The sequence below is a fragment of the Misgurnus anguillicaudatus genome, chromosome 9 (genome assembly GCF_027580225.2).
Source record: "Misgurnus anguillicaudatus chromosome 9, ASM2758022v2, whole genome shotgun sequence".
Taxonomy (NCBI): Eukaryota; Metazoa; Chordata; class Actinopteri; order Cypriniformes; family Cobitidae; genus Misgurnus; species Misgurnus anguillicaudatus.
In genome coordinates, this window is record NC_073345.2 from 196,521 (window position 1) to 209,706 (window position 13,186).

The following is a 13,186-nucleotide window of genomic DNA, read 5'->3' on the forward strand; positions in this document are numbered from 1 at the left end:
ACATCGGCAAAATATATATATATATTTTTTTATTTCTGTCTGTCTCCTGTTATTTTTTATTTCAGTGTCATGCTTCACAACACTTCCAGGCGTTTCCGTGAGTTGTAAATAAAAACATTTGTAAAATATTAAATGTGTCATTCTCCTTAAGCTTCAAGGATGTTTTAACATTGATTTTTGATTAAAGTATGGTGATTTTTGTTAAGTCACGTCCAGAATCATATTAAAATCACACAAAAAATAGAGCTGGGGTAACCGCCCCAAAAGTACCCCCCCACCCCCGCGCGTGACACTGGCTGAAACCATACTATATAGTAGGCAAAAAGCAGTAGGCGAACGAATAGTATGTCCGAAACCTCAGTATACGTAAAAGTGTAGGCGAGAATTAGCGGGATTTTGGACTATTTCTCGCGAGATTCAGAGGCACGTGTACTTGAGTATTGTCCGAAACCGCCTACTTACTGAAAATGTAGTAGGGGAAACAGCACGTAAACAGAGTAGTACGTCCGAATCCTCAGTATCCATAAAATCAGTAGGCGACAAATCCCCGGATGCCCTACTGAGTCCGCCCCGATTCTGAAGCGTGCATCGGATGGACACTTCTATCCCAGCTTTCCCATGATGCCACGGGAAAGCAAAGCAATCGACCGGACTCACCAATCGGGTGATTTTGATACGTTACACAGGACTGTTCCTCAGCACCCTGACTTCACGCACAGACCCAGGATATACCACAAAGTTATCAGCTGATTCATGAAAATAAAGCTGTAGAATTGTCACAGCTATGTTGAGCTGACAGTAAATATGTGATGGTTTGTTAGAAAAATACATTTGAATAAAGTTTTGTTTCATATGGGATTCACTTCAATACGTTTTCATTTATTGTGATGGTTTTATTCATTCATTTTTTATTCATGTTTCCTGTCGTTTTAAGTAAATACAAGAGATTGTTTCACTAAAATGTATATAATCACATTGCCTGCATTGTTTGTATTCAAGCACAGCTGTCATCTGACAATAGATATTAAATTACAATCTGCTTGTTTTACTTATTTTGTCCCCTACAAAATAATGTGTATTATATCTGTAACACTGTTACAGATCAAGTTACTGATGCAATCAGGTGTTAGTGCACCTGTCCCTCATACACACGCATACGTTTTCATGTCTATTATTAGGTTTGTTCGAGTTTATGCACCGCTGTAAGAACCAACAGCTGGATGACATCAAAGTACCGTGAGAGCGATTCCAGAAATCACACGGAGAACTCTGATTTCGAGTTGCTCTCGCGGTATTGTGATGTCAACCATAGATATGTATATAAAGGCTAGATGGCTCGTCCGCGCTGCTGGCCAATTGAGTGCATTGTCCGCATTTTGGCGGCCATCTTACGACAGGGCGCTCGCTCACTCGTAGCATTGAGTTTTAATGATGCAGGTACTTTTAAATGACCATAACTTGCTTAATTTTTTACCGATTTTCAAACGGTTTGGTTTGTTATAAACGTCAAAGATGTACCTATGACACTGCATACCTATACTAAAAATAAAAAATAAATTCATGAAACATGTTAAAGCATCCAGAATTATAGCCACGTTAATAACGTTTGTAAAAACCCAAACCATTTAAAAAACGGTAGAAAATTTAGCAAGTTATGGTCATTTAAAAGTACCTGCACCATTAAACTCAATGCTACGAGTGAGCGAGCGCCCTGTCGTAAGATGGCCGCCAGGTGATGCCGTTAGGGACTCCGCCTTGAGCCATCTAGCCTTTATACATATCTATGATGTCAACCTCCTGTCGGTTCTTGTGGTTCCGCATGAACTCGAACAAGTCTACTACGTCATATGTCACATGATAACGTCAACATGGTGAATGCTGTACATACTTAACGCGAACGTACATACTGCCTTAGTGCACGTTAAGTAGGTACCCAATGAAATTCAGTACCTACACAGTAAGTATGCGATTTCGGATTCAGCCACTGTCACCTTTTTTTCTCTGAGGAGTTTGCAGGTCTGGTTCGGGGTAAAGAATATGCAAGCTTATCCTGTAAATACATACAGAAACAGTGATATTAAATTACTTAAACTGTGATTTTTGCCATTTCGCCCACCTCTCTCAACATTCATTTCACTTGCACTACACTCAAAATCACGTCCACGCTCTTCTCTTGGGTGTCATTTTGTAAGAGCAAAAGATGTGACTGTTGTGGCCTCAGAACACGTGTATACACTACTGTAGCATTGACACTCTGTGCTCCATTGCTATGGCTGAAGAAAAACACGCCCTCTCCTCATTAACATATTAGACACAAATGTAGAAATAAATACGTGTGGAAATAAATACATGTATAAATAAATACATGTGGAAAAAATTAATGTAGAAATAAATAAACGTTTAAATAAATAAATATAGAAATAAATAAATGTAAAAAAATAATTAAATGTTCACATAAATAAATACATAAATGTGGAAATGAATAAAAGAATAAATAAAAATGTATAATTAAATACAGAAATAAATAAAAGTTTTAAATATATTTTAATACAAAAATAAAGAAATCAAAGTTGCAATACTCATTTATGTTTGTTTTATATATTTCTTTGTACATGTATTTATTTATTTATTTATTTTTAATTTTTGCACTCCTCGTCCTCCATAATGGTGAAATTAGTTGATGCAATATAAAACCCTGATATTATGAAATGTTCGTACTTCGTGTTTGCTTTCCGTAGTGCAAATAATTTTTACATAATGGTGGGGGACAGTGTTTGCAAATGGTTTCTAGCGCAAAAACGGTCCAAACGCAACATTTTATCAAAATTTTGGTTCAATTTGATCATTTAACATAGTTATTTTAACTGCCACAAGTAATGCACCATAAACTAGCGATTAAACACCAGCAGATAGAGAACCACAATAGCAAAATAACAATAACTCGTTTACACATTTAGCTATGCTTTAGGATAGGCTAATTCAAATACCTATTCGTTAATTATAAATTCAATGTCTGTTTTTTATCTATTAATATTAATAATAATACATGTATTTTACTTCTGATAAACTTCTGATGTGTGTGAGAGAGAGATCGTATGCTTACCTTTAACGTTAAATGCAGAACAATAATAGGTTGGTTGTACTTTAACTTACAAGGATGCTGAAGAACATAAACATCTGAACTTTTCAAAACTATTTGTAGCGGATTTCAACCAGCACCACAAATGACACACCGACTCCAAGCTCTTTGGTGAACCACGTCTGCAGTTTAATAAACAAGAGACACGGGATCACACACACATCCTCTCACCAACAGTCTATCTGACTCTCTCCAGTCACATGTAGAACTGCAAATCTCCATAATAAAGATCAATTGACAAACAGTCTATTTGGTCACTCATTACAATTCTTACAAAAATATACATAAACAAAAATTATATAACAAAATAAAATAAATTCAACATGTACACTTTTCCTTTACATTAACATTACACTTAACAGGAAACACATTTATCATCAGACAATATTTAGCCAATTTCACTCAGTTATGTGATCGTATAATACGCCATATACTGTCTACATCTGACGCAGAGAAGCTTATCCATGCTTTTATGACCTCTAGAATAGACTATTGTAACTCGCTACTCGGGGGATGCCATGCAAATCAAGTAAACAAGCTTCAGCTAGTTCAAAACGCTTCCGCAATATTGTATGCGATATTTAACTGGTAGCCAGTGTAAAGATGCCAGAATTGGGCAATTCTGGCATCTTTACACTGGCTACCAGTTAAATATCGCATACAATTTAAAATATCACTAATCACCTACAAAGCTTTAAATGGCCTAGCACCCTCATATCTTAGAGAATTACTATCAGAATACAATCCATCACGCACACTACGGTCGCAAAATTCTGGTCTCTTGATTATCCCTAGACTATCAAAAGTGTCTAAAAGTGGAAGGTCATTTTCCTACTTAGCCCCTAAGCTCTGGAATGATTTACCAACCGATGTCCGAGAATCAGACACAGCGATAATTTTAAATCTAGACTAAAAACTTTTCTCTTCAACAAAGCATTCGCATAATTTGTCTAGTAAAAGTACTTAACTCGAAATAGTTATCTGTACAGAACAAAGCACTCGCGGTCATAACACAGACCATCCAAATAAATAAATAAAAACCTTATCTTAACCTATAGTCGGATTGCGATTTTGGAACTTTCGTGTTCTTGTGAATAGTATGCCATACAAACCCGTTTGCCACTGAACCTGCATTAACGACGACAGTGGGGCCTCCAGCCTTAGTCAAACGGGTTGGCACGTATGGTTGGGTTGTGATTTTGGCGCTTTGTATTGCAAATAGTATGCCATACAGACCCGTTTGCCACTGAACCTGCATTAACGACGACAGTGGGGCTTTTGGCCTTAGTCAAACGGGTTGGCACGTATGGTTGGGTTATGATTTTGGCGCTTTCTTTCTATTGCGAATAGTATGCCATACAGACCCGTTTGCCACTGAACCTGCATTAACGACGACAGTGGGGCTTCCGGCCTTAGTCAAACGGGTTGGCACGTATGGTCGGGTTGCGATTTTGGCGCTTTCTTGTGTCTTGTAAATAGTATGCCATACAGACCCGTTTGCCACTGAACCTGCATTAACGACGACAGTGGGGCCTCCAGCCTTAGTCAAACGGGTTGACACGTATGGTCAGGTTGCGATGTTGGCGTTTTCTCGTGATCTTGTAAATAGTATGCAATATAGACCCGTTTGCCACTGAACCTGCATTAACGACGACAGTGGGGTTACAGACCTTAGTCAAATGGGTCGGCAGGTTTCATTTTCTCTTAAAAATTGGAAGGTGACCCTTAGTTACCATATATACCGTCGCAGTGAGCCCCCAATTTGCAAAATTCTCAACTGTGGATAAAACAATTATGCCTCAATAGTTAGTCTGTCTGAAACTAAGCTGATTAAACGACATCACTGTGTGACACTTGCATTACATGTGAACGGCCCCTACGCTAATATGATTTTGTTTTTCTCTCCCTGTCTCGTCCCTGGGTCCCATTGACCCTAAGGACAATGGGACAAACAGACCCAGTTCCGGTAGATGTGAAAGTCGGCACACCTCTGATCTACTGGTCGTCCTTCAATGTGATGCCCAGCTGATGCCTGACCAACGACCACCGGCAGGACCCGCTTAATATCCGCTTAATCTCTGCTTAATCTCCGCTTAATCTCCGCTTATGCTCCTTATCCGTTTATATGTGTGTATATACTTGTATATCTCCCAAGGGTTTTTCCCTCCTAGGACTTTTATTTTTATTTCCTCGGCTAAACAACCCGGGGTTTTTGTTTTTTTTCTCCTAGGGTTTTTTTTACCCCGGGGAGGTAGCCTGCTTTGGCTTAACTTAGCTTCTTCTTCTAGACGTTACATTAGTAATATGCTCGCTCATAATGTCGCGTCATAGCCGCAGCAAATTTGACTGCTTATGCTATTGTGTATTATGTTATGCTATCTGTCGTTTTTCTGTGCTTTTACTGCTTCTATTAATGTAAAGCTGCTTTGAAACAATTGAGTATTGTGAAAAGCGCTATATAAATAAAATTGAATTGAATTGAAAAGTATAGTGGTTTGGTGATTTACTAGGGGTGTGCCGGTTTCAGAATTGGTGATGACGTGAGTCAAATGTGACGGTTTGTAACATAACCGTCTGTCGGGGGCGTTTTGCTCGTTTAAATGCTCGTGGATTGACGGGAAAGTGTCATTTTACCATAATATCACGAATGTGATGCCAAGTGTGTTTTAAACAGTAATAACTTTGAACAATTTAACAGAAAGCACTGAAATATTAAAAAAAGCGTATTGAAGAGGTTTTGCTCATAAATGCAGGTAAAAGAAAGTAATGTGAACTTGAGATTGTTATTAAACACAGCCGGTGTAAAAGCACAATGGCCACGCGCAGCAAACGCTCTCCGCAGACGCGCTGCACAGTGCTCACCCGGCGTTTGAATAAACTAGTAGTGATGGAAATTTTCATTCATTTAGGCGACTCGTTCATTTTCAGTTCGTTCACCAAAATGATTCGTTCAGATTCGTTCACCGATTCGTTCAGTGACCATTTCTTAATTTTACATAAATACGCCTGTCATGATCCTGTTCTGTGTCTCCCATGTCATGTCTCTTATTTTGAAGTTCTGCTCTGTCTGCCATTTCTGTAGTCCTTTGTAGTCCTTTTGTTCATTGGTTCTTGTGTTGATTGTTTCCCAGGTGTGTCTTGTTTCTCCCTGATTACTCTGTGTATTTAATCCCTGTGTTTGCATAGCGACTGAGAGAACATTACAATTATCAATGACCGACATCAGGCTATGTTCTACCATGCCAGTTTCTGGAGAGAGAGACGCAAGAGAGAGACGCAAGTAGGGCTGTCGCGGTAACCGCATGACCGCGCTACTGACAAGCCCAACCGCATGGAAAAAAAACAACCGCAACAACCGCGCCTTTCACGTTAAATTCATGAAACTATATGCCGCCTTGTTTTTCACGTCATGTTGACATGTATAATAAAGGCCAAATAGATTCCAAAAGTTAAGAGTGTAGGCCAATTTGTTTTTCGTAAATTTCAAATAAAAATGTAATAATTCATATTTCGTTAAATCATACAGTGAATGTGTGAAAAAGTAAAACTGAGATGAAGATATAACTGTGGCGTAGTCTTCCTCTAGATCCAGTTTTAAAGATTAAAAGTACTTTAATATAACTGATCAACCCAAATGACGCCAAAATATAACTGGTTGCTTACCAGCATTAAAACCTCATAAAAAAGAAGACCTTATAGGTTTTTTCTTTGTCAGGGTTTATACAGAAATCCTTAAGTTAAATTTACTACTTTTTACTACCTTTTTTACTACCTTCAGAATATTTTTTAAAAACATCACGAAACTGAATTGCAATTGTTAATCATCGAACTTACTATTATTTACACAGATTTTTAAATATATAACATACAAAAAAGAAATAAAGTGAAAAAATTCTTCTGACTGAAATATTTTTCAGGACAAGTCATATTCCTTTCCCTAACCATTTATGTAGGCGAGACCAATATCATTTTAAGGGGAGATTTTTTTTTGCCATAAATTCAATATTGAAGTCTCATGTGGCATATAGCTAGCTGTAGTTTGCAGGGCATTTCAGATTAAGGCGAAACAGCTAAATAACTCACTATACTGTATAAAAAGAAAACATGAATATCACCACCTTTAATGAATCTTTTATTAATTTTTTATTAATTGTAAATGTATTTATTTTAGCATTTACTAATAATTTTTTAATCAAAGTTGAAACTGTTAACATTAGTGAATGCACCATGAACCACCGCCAATTACTGTAATGACATAAACAAGAATTAATTAATGCTTATATACACTCTATATTTTTCATTGTTTGTTTATGTTATATAATGCATTTACTAATGTGAACAAATACAACTTTTTCATATCATATTATTCAGTACACATAAACAAATAATCCAGGGTCTGTTCTGTTCACACAACAGCTTACAGTCACAGCTCTAATACAGTAACGTTATGTATGAATATAAACCCTGAACGAGTAACTCGAGTCAAACTCGTGTACAATTCACACAGGATGTCTGTAGCCATAGTGACAGTTGTTAATTGAATGACTGTACATTTATCAACAAAATATTATGTTACAATAGAGGCAGCGCTGATGTGCTAGTTTATGCGCAATGTTTCTGCTGTTTACTTTCTCCTAAGACCTAAATGGTCGTGTTTATATAAGGATATTTGCAAAGACGGGATTTTTGACGCATATGTGTTATTTAAGGCCAATAAAGCGGCAAAAATACGTACAACACATGCTCAATGAGAATCGAATGCGCGGCTTGCGTGCTCCTCTGACACAGAAACAGCGGACGCACTGTTGTTTGTGTTTGAATGTCTTAAAATCACCTGTTTTTAAACTGCTGTGCTTAAATATATGTACAAATGTTACGTTTTTGTGACCACACGCAAATGCAACTGCAAGAACCGACAGGTGGATGACATAAAAGTCCCGCGAGAGCATTTCGGAAGCAGTCTCCTCTTATGATTCCTCGTCAATCGCTCTCACAGGATTTGGATGTCATCTGCCTCTTGGTTCTTAAGTTGTGGATCCACATGAAGTTTACCCACGAGTTAAACAAACCCGTTGTACCAGCCACTGGCTATATCAGCATAGCATCAGTAACGTGAGAAATCATTTACCTCCAAAATACAGGACCCCTTACGTTAGTCATACTGTGCAAAGACACGCAATTAGCTGTTTGGTTTTCTTATCCCACGAACTGAAAGGCTTGCCAATCTTCATTATTTCGCTAAGCCAAGTCAATCGTCTTTTACACCTTTATCGATCTTCAAAACATCGGAGCCTTCCTGCATTATAAGTTTGACCATGCTAGCTGAAAAAGTTTTACCTCAACGTGATACAGTCAGAAAACCCGGAGTGGATCCGGTACGTAGTGATTACAGAACGCTTACAGCGGAGAGAGGAACGTGATTTGGCTCCACTCCAGGCTTTGATCACATCCCAGAGACGAAAGATCTTTGATTATTTGCCCAGATATGCAGGTGATTTGAACTAATTTCCAGGCATCATAACATTACAAAAGGCAATCGAAAATTTACTACCTCGTCAGATGACGCTTACTACTTTTTACTACTTTTTACTGGCCTTAATTTGGCATAATTTAATTTACTACCTTTTACTACCTTTTACAACCCCGCGGAAACCCTGTTTGTGTATCTGCAGCGTCCGCTCCGTGGATGCAGCCAATAAAACGCCGCGGTAGCTTTTCTGAACTGACTGACTGCACACTTGACTTTCACATTTAAATATCCAGAATGTGCTAACCGAGGTTTTTTTCATCAACAGTATCTGCGTGATACATTATAATATAAACATTGATGATCATCTGCCGACTCGACTGTTTCATCACATCCTCTATACAAGAGTCTGCTTTATTAACGGCTTTTCCTTCGCTCCGCGTGAGCTAAACGTTTCCGCTTTTTGCTTTTTTACTCGCATATAATTCTACATATTTTCGACAAAGGAAGACACAGGATATAATGTAAGTTATTATAGATAGCATTTAAGCTTGTTCTGAAATGATGACAAATCTTTGTGACTAAATATGACCTCTCCAGCTTAATTTAGCCAAAATAATGATACATTCGTTTTCATACTTTTTATATAAACGTTAATTTATCTACTAATGTATTATTAAAATGCCCTAAATTATTATGCATTGCCTTCTGCATTCGTTTTGTACATTTACAGGTGCACAAATACTGGCTAATTTTAATTTCTTTAAGACACTGCTGTGTTCTGTATTTGCCGATGCTCTGTTAATTTGCGCTTAACAAGCCTAAATGATGTTCTTCAATTTATTTTTGTTTTCTCAAAAATATATTTAGCTGTAGTATAGCTTGGGTTAATCTTTTTTTTCATGAGGGGGAATACCTGTAGCCTACCCTTCATCTATTAGTTGACCTCATTGTTCTGGATTTAAAAAAGAATTTTATTTTAGTAAATGAAGGCGGTAAAACCGCATACCGCGCTGGTGAGCCACGCAAAATCACCGCAAGGGAAATTCCTTCACCGCGACAGCCCTAGACGCAAGAGAGAGACGCAAGAGAGAGACGCAAGAGAGAGACGCAAGAGAGAGAGAGAGACGCAAGAGAGAGAGAGAGACGCAAGAGAGAGAGACGCAAGAGAGAGACGCAAGAGAGAGACGCAAGAGAGAGACGCAAGAGAGAGACGCAAGAGAGTGGCAACACTGTTATCGGAGCTCCGTCGAGTTCATCATCTAAATCTTATTTTACTAACCGTATCTTACTATCTTGTTCCTATCTATATAATATAACTTACTAGTTCATCTTAGGAATACTTTACCGTGACGATTATTCAACAGTTTCAATAAGTGAAACGATTTATCACTGGTAAACAGCCAGTATTAGCATATAGCCCGCTAGCATTAGCAAACGGGGAAACGCTGCTCCGTGCATTGGAGCTCCGTCGAGTTCATCATCTAAATCCTATTTTCTTACTATCTCGTTCCTATCTATATAATATAACATACTAGTTTATCTTAGGAATACTTTAACTAGTACTCTTCGATTATTGAACAGTATTAATAAGTAAAAAGATCTATCACTAGTAAACACCTAGTGTTAGCATATAGCCCGCTAGCATCAACAAACGTGCCGATTGAAGTTAGCACTTGCTCACTGTCTGTTTACTGTAAATCTGCCTTCCTTTTCGATCTAATGGCGGACTCATCCGATGTATGTTTTTCAGACCTTTCCTCACCAGAGCGGGAAGCTGTGGAGGAGTTGTGTCCCGGCATTAGCACCAGGCGGTACAGCGTGCCTCACATCACCCTGGCTCCAGACACCCGGAGACGACCAAGGCACGCAACGAGCGAGCACCCATCTCGATGCAGCTTCACGGACCGCGTTTGGGCGAACGGAGACGCCATCGCCCAGCATGAAAACGGTAAGACTCCGCTTGTCATTGTAACCTGCACTACTTGCCACATGTACAGTTTAGCTTCTTCCGTCAGCATAAAGGGGTTTACATGTGCTAAGTGTATTAAAGTAGTAAGGCTGACGGAGAAGGTTGCAGAACTAGAAGCGCGCATCCGAACGCTAGTTGAGGACAGTAAGACCGCTAATGTTAATGTTACAAACACTGTTTCGGGTGCGCCTAGTGTTAAGCGTAATACACATGGCTCGGTTCCGACTTCAGAGTCAAGGCGGCTGACTAACTGGGTGACTGTCAGGCGGCCTAGTCACATTCGGCATCCAAATCACATTCCTGTTTTAATATCAAACAGATTTTCACAGCAATACACCGGCTGAGACATCTGTTAAAGGTGCCCTGGTTATTGGAGATTCTATACTCAGGAACGTTGGCATTGAGGCACCAGCCACCATAGTCGATTGTATACCGGGAGCCAGAGCGTCTGACATTAGATCCAAACTTAAAGTGCTGGCTAATGCTAACCGTAAGTTTTCTAAGATTGTTATTCACGCTGGCACGAATGACACCAGACTCCGCCAGTCGGAGATCACCAAAGATACTATTAAAGAGGTGTGTGAAATTGCAAAAACAATGTCAGACAATGTAATTTGCTCTGGTCCCCTCCCCGCCTACCGGGGGGATGAAACTTACAGTAGATTAGTGTCTCTTCATGGCTGGATGTCAAAGTGGTGCCCACAGCATAACATAGGGTTTATAGACAACTGGAAGCATTTCTGGGGGAGACCTGACCTGCTAAAGAGAGATGGACTCCATCTGTCTTGAAAAGGAAGTGCTATACTCTCCAGAAGTCTGACCAATAGTCTTACTTTTGATATTGTCTGACTATCCAGGGCCCAGGTCAGGAAACAGACAGATCGGCTTACCCATCAGTCTGTTAGCTGCCTTGACATGTCAAGATCACATATATCCCAGCACATAGAGCCTTTTTTAACAGAGTACCAACACATCTCGACTGTGTCTGTTCCTCAAACAAATAAATACAGAGCACCGTTTACCTCGTCTTATTAACATAAAATTAGAACACAATACATTAACAGATGAAACTCAAATGTTAAAATTCGGCCTTCTTAACATTAGATCGCTTACCAATAAAGAACTAATTATCAATGAAATAATTACTGACCAAAACTTAGATGCACTCTGTTTAACAGAAACCTGGCTTAAAGCAGACGATTACACCAGTTTAAACGAATCCACCCCACAAGACTATTATTATAAACATGTTCCTCGTCTAAAAGGGAGAGGGGGTGGTGTAGCTACAATATACAATAAAATATTCAAAGTAAACCATAAATCCAACCTAAAATTTAATTCGTTTGAAATAATACTGTTAATTATGGAAATAACTGATCGCAACAACAAACAGCTTTTGTTCATTTTAGCTACCATATATAGGCCTCCGGGCCACCACACAGATTTTCTTAAAGAAATAGCAGACTTCCTATCTGAGATAACAGTCACTGTAGATCAGTGGTTCTCAATCCTGGTCCTGGAGCCCCACTGCTCTGCACATTTTGTATGTCTCCCTTGTTTAACGCAGCTGATTCAAATCATTAGCTCATTAGCAGAGATCTCATTGTCTGTCAGATAGGAGAGGCATGCAGGGTGTGCGGAGCGGTGGGGCTCCGGGACCGGGATTGAGAACCACTGCTGTAGATAAAGCTCTTATCGTTGGTGATTTTAATATCCATGTGGATAATCCAAAAGATGCATTAGGACGTGCGTTTATGGATGTTCTAAATTCTCTCGGCATTAAACAAAACGTGTCGGGGCCCACGCATACTCGTAATCACACAGTAGACCTAATTCTGTCACTCGGACTCAATATTAATGACATCGAAATATCACCCCAGAGCGATGCCGTTTCAGACCATTGCCTTCTGTCATACACAATACTTCTAGATAGGACCGCTCGGTCTACAACATGCTACAGATTAGCCAGAACAATAATTTCCACCACTAAAGATAGCTTTAGTAGCACTCTTCCAGACCTGTCTCAAATGAAACATGTAGCAGATAACCGTGAAGATCTAGATATTATAATAGAAAACCTGAACAACGTCTGCTCTAGCACGTTGGATGCCGTTGCTCCCATTCGAAAAAAGAGAATCAAAGAAAAACCGCCAGCTCCATGGTATGACCATCATACTGCAGCCCTTAAAAAAGTATCTAGAAAAATGGAAAGAAACTACCGAAGCACAAAGTTAGAGGTATGGCGTTCAGCATGGAAAGAGAGTGTTCAACACTACAGACAGGCTATTAAAACTGCCAGATCTACCTATCTCAGTACGCTTATTAAAGAAAATCATAACAACCCTCGTTTCCTATTTAGCACAGTTGCGAAACTGACTAGAAACAAAGAACAAACAGAAACCAATAGTAAACCCCAACACAATAGTGATGACTTCATGAACTTCTTTACTAACAAAACTATGTTTACTAGGGAAAACACAGAAACCACGCAAGCAGCCACCACTCCACCCAGTAGTACATTTTCCACTAGATTACCAAACGAACATCTTGAGTCATTTAATCCCACTACAACAGAAGAGCTCTCCAAACCAGCAACGCCATCCAAATC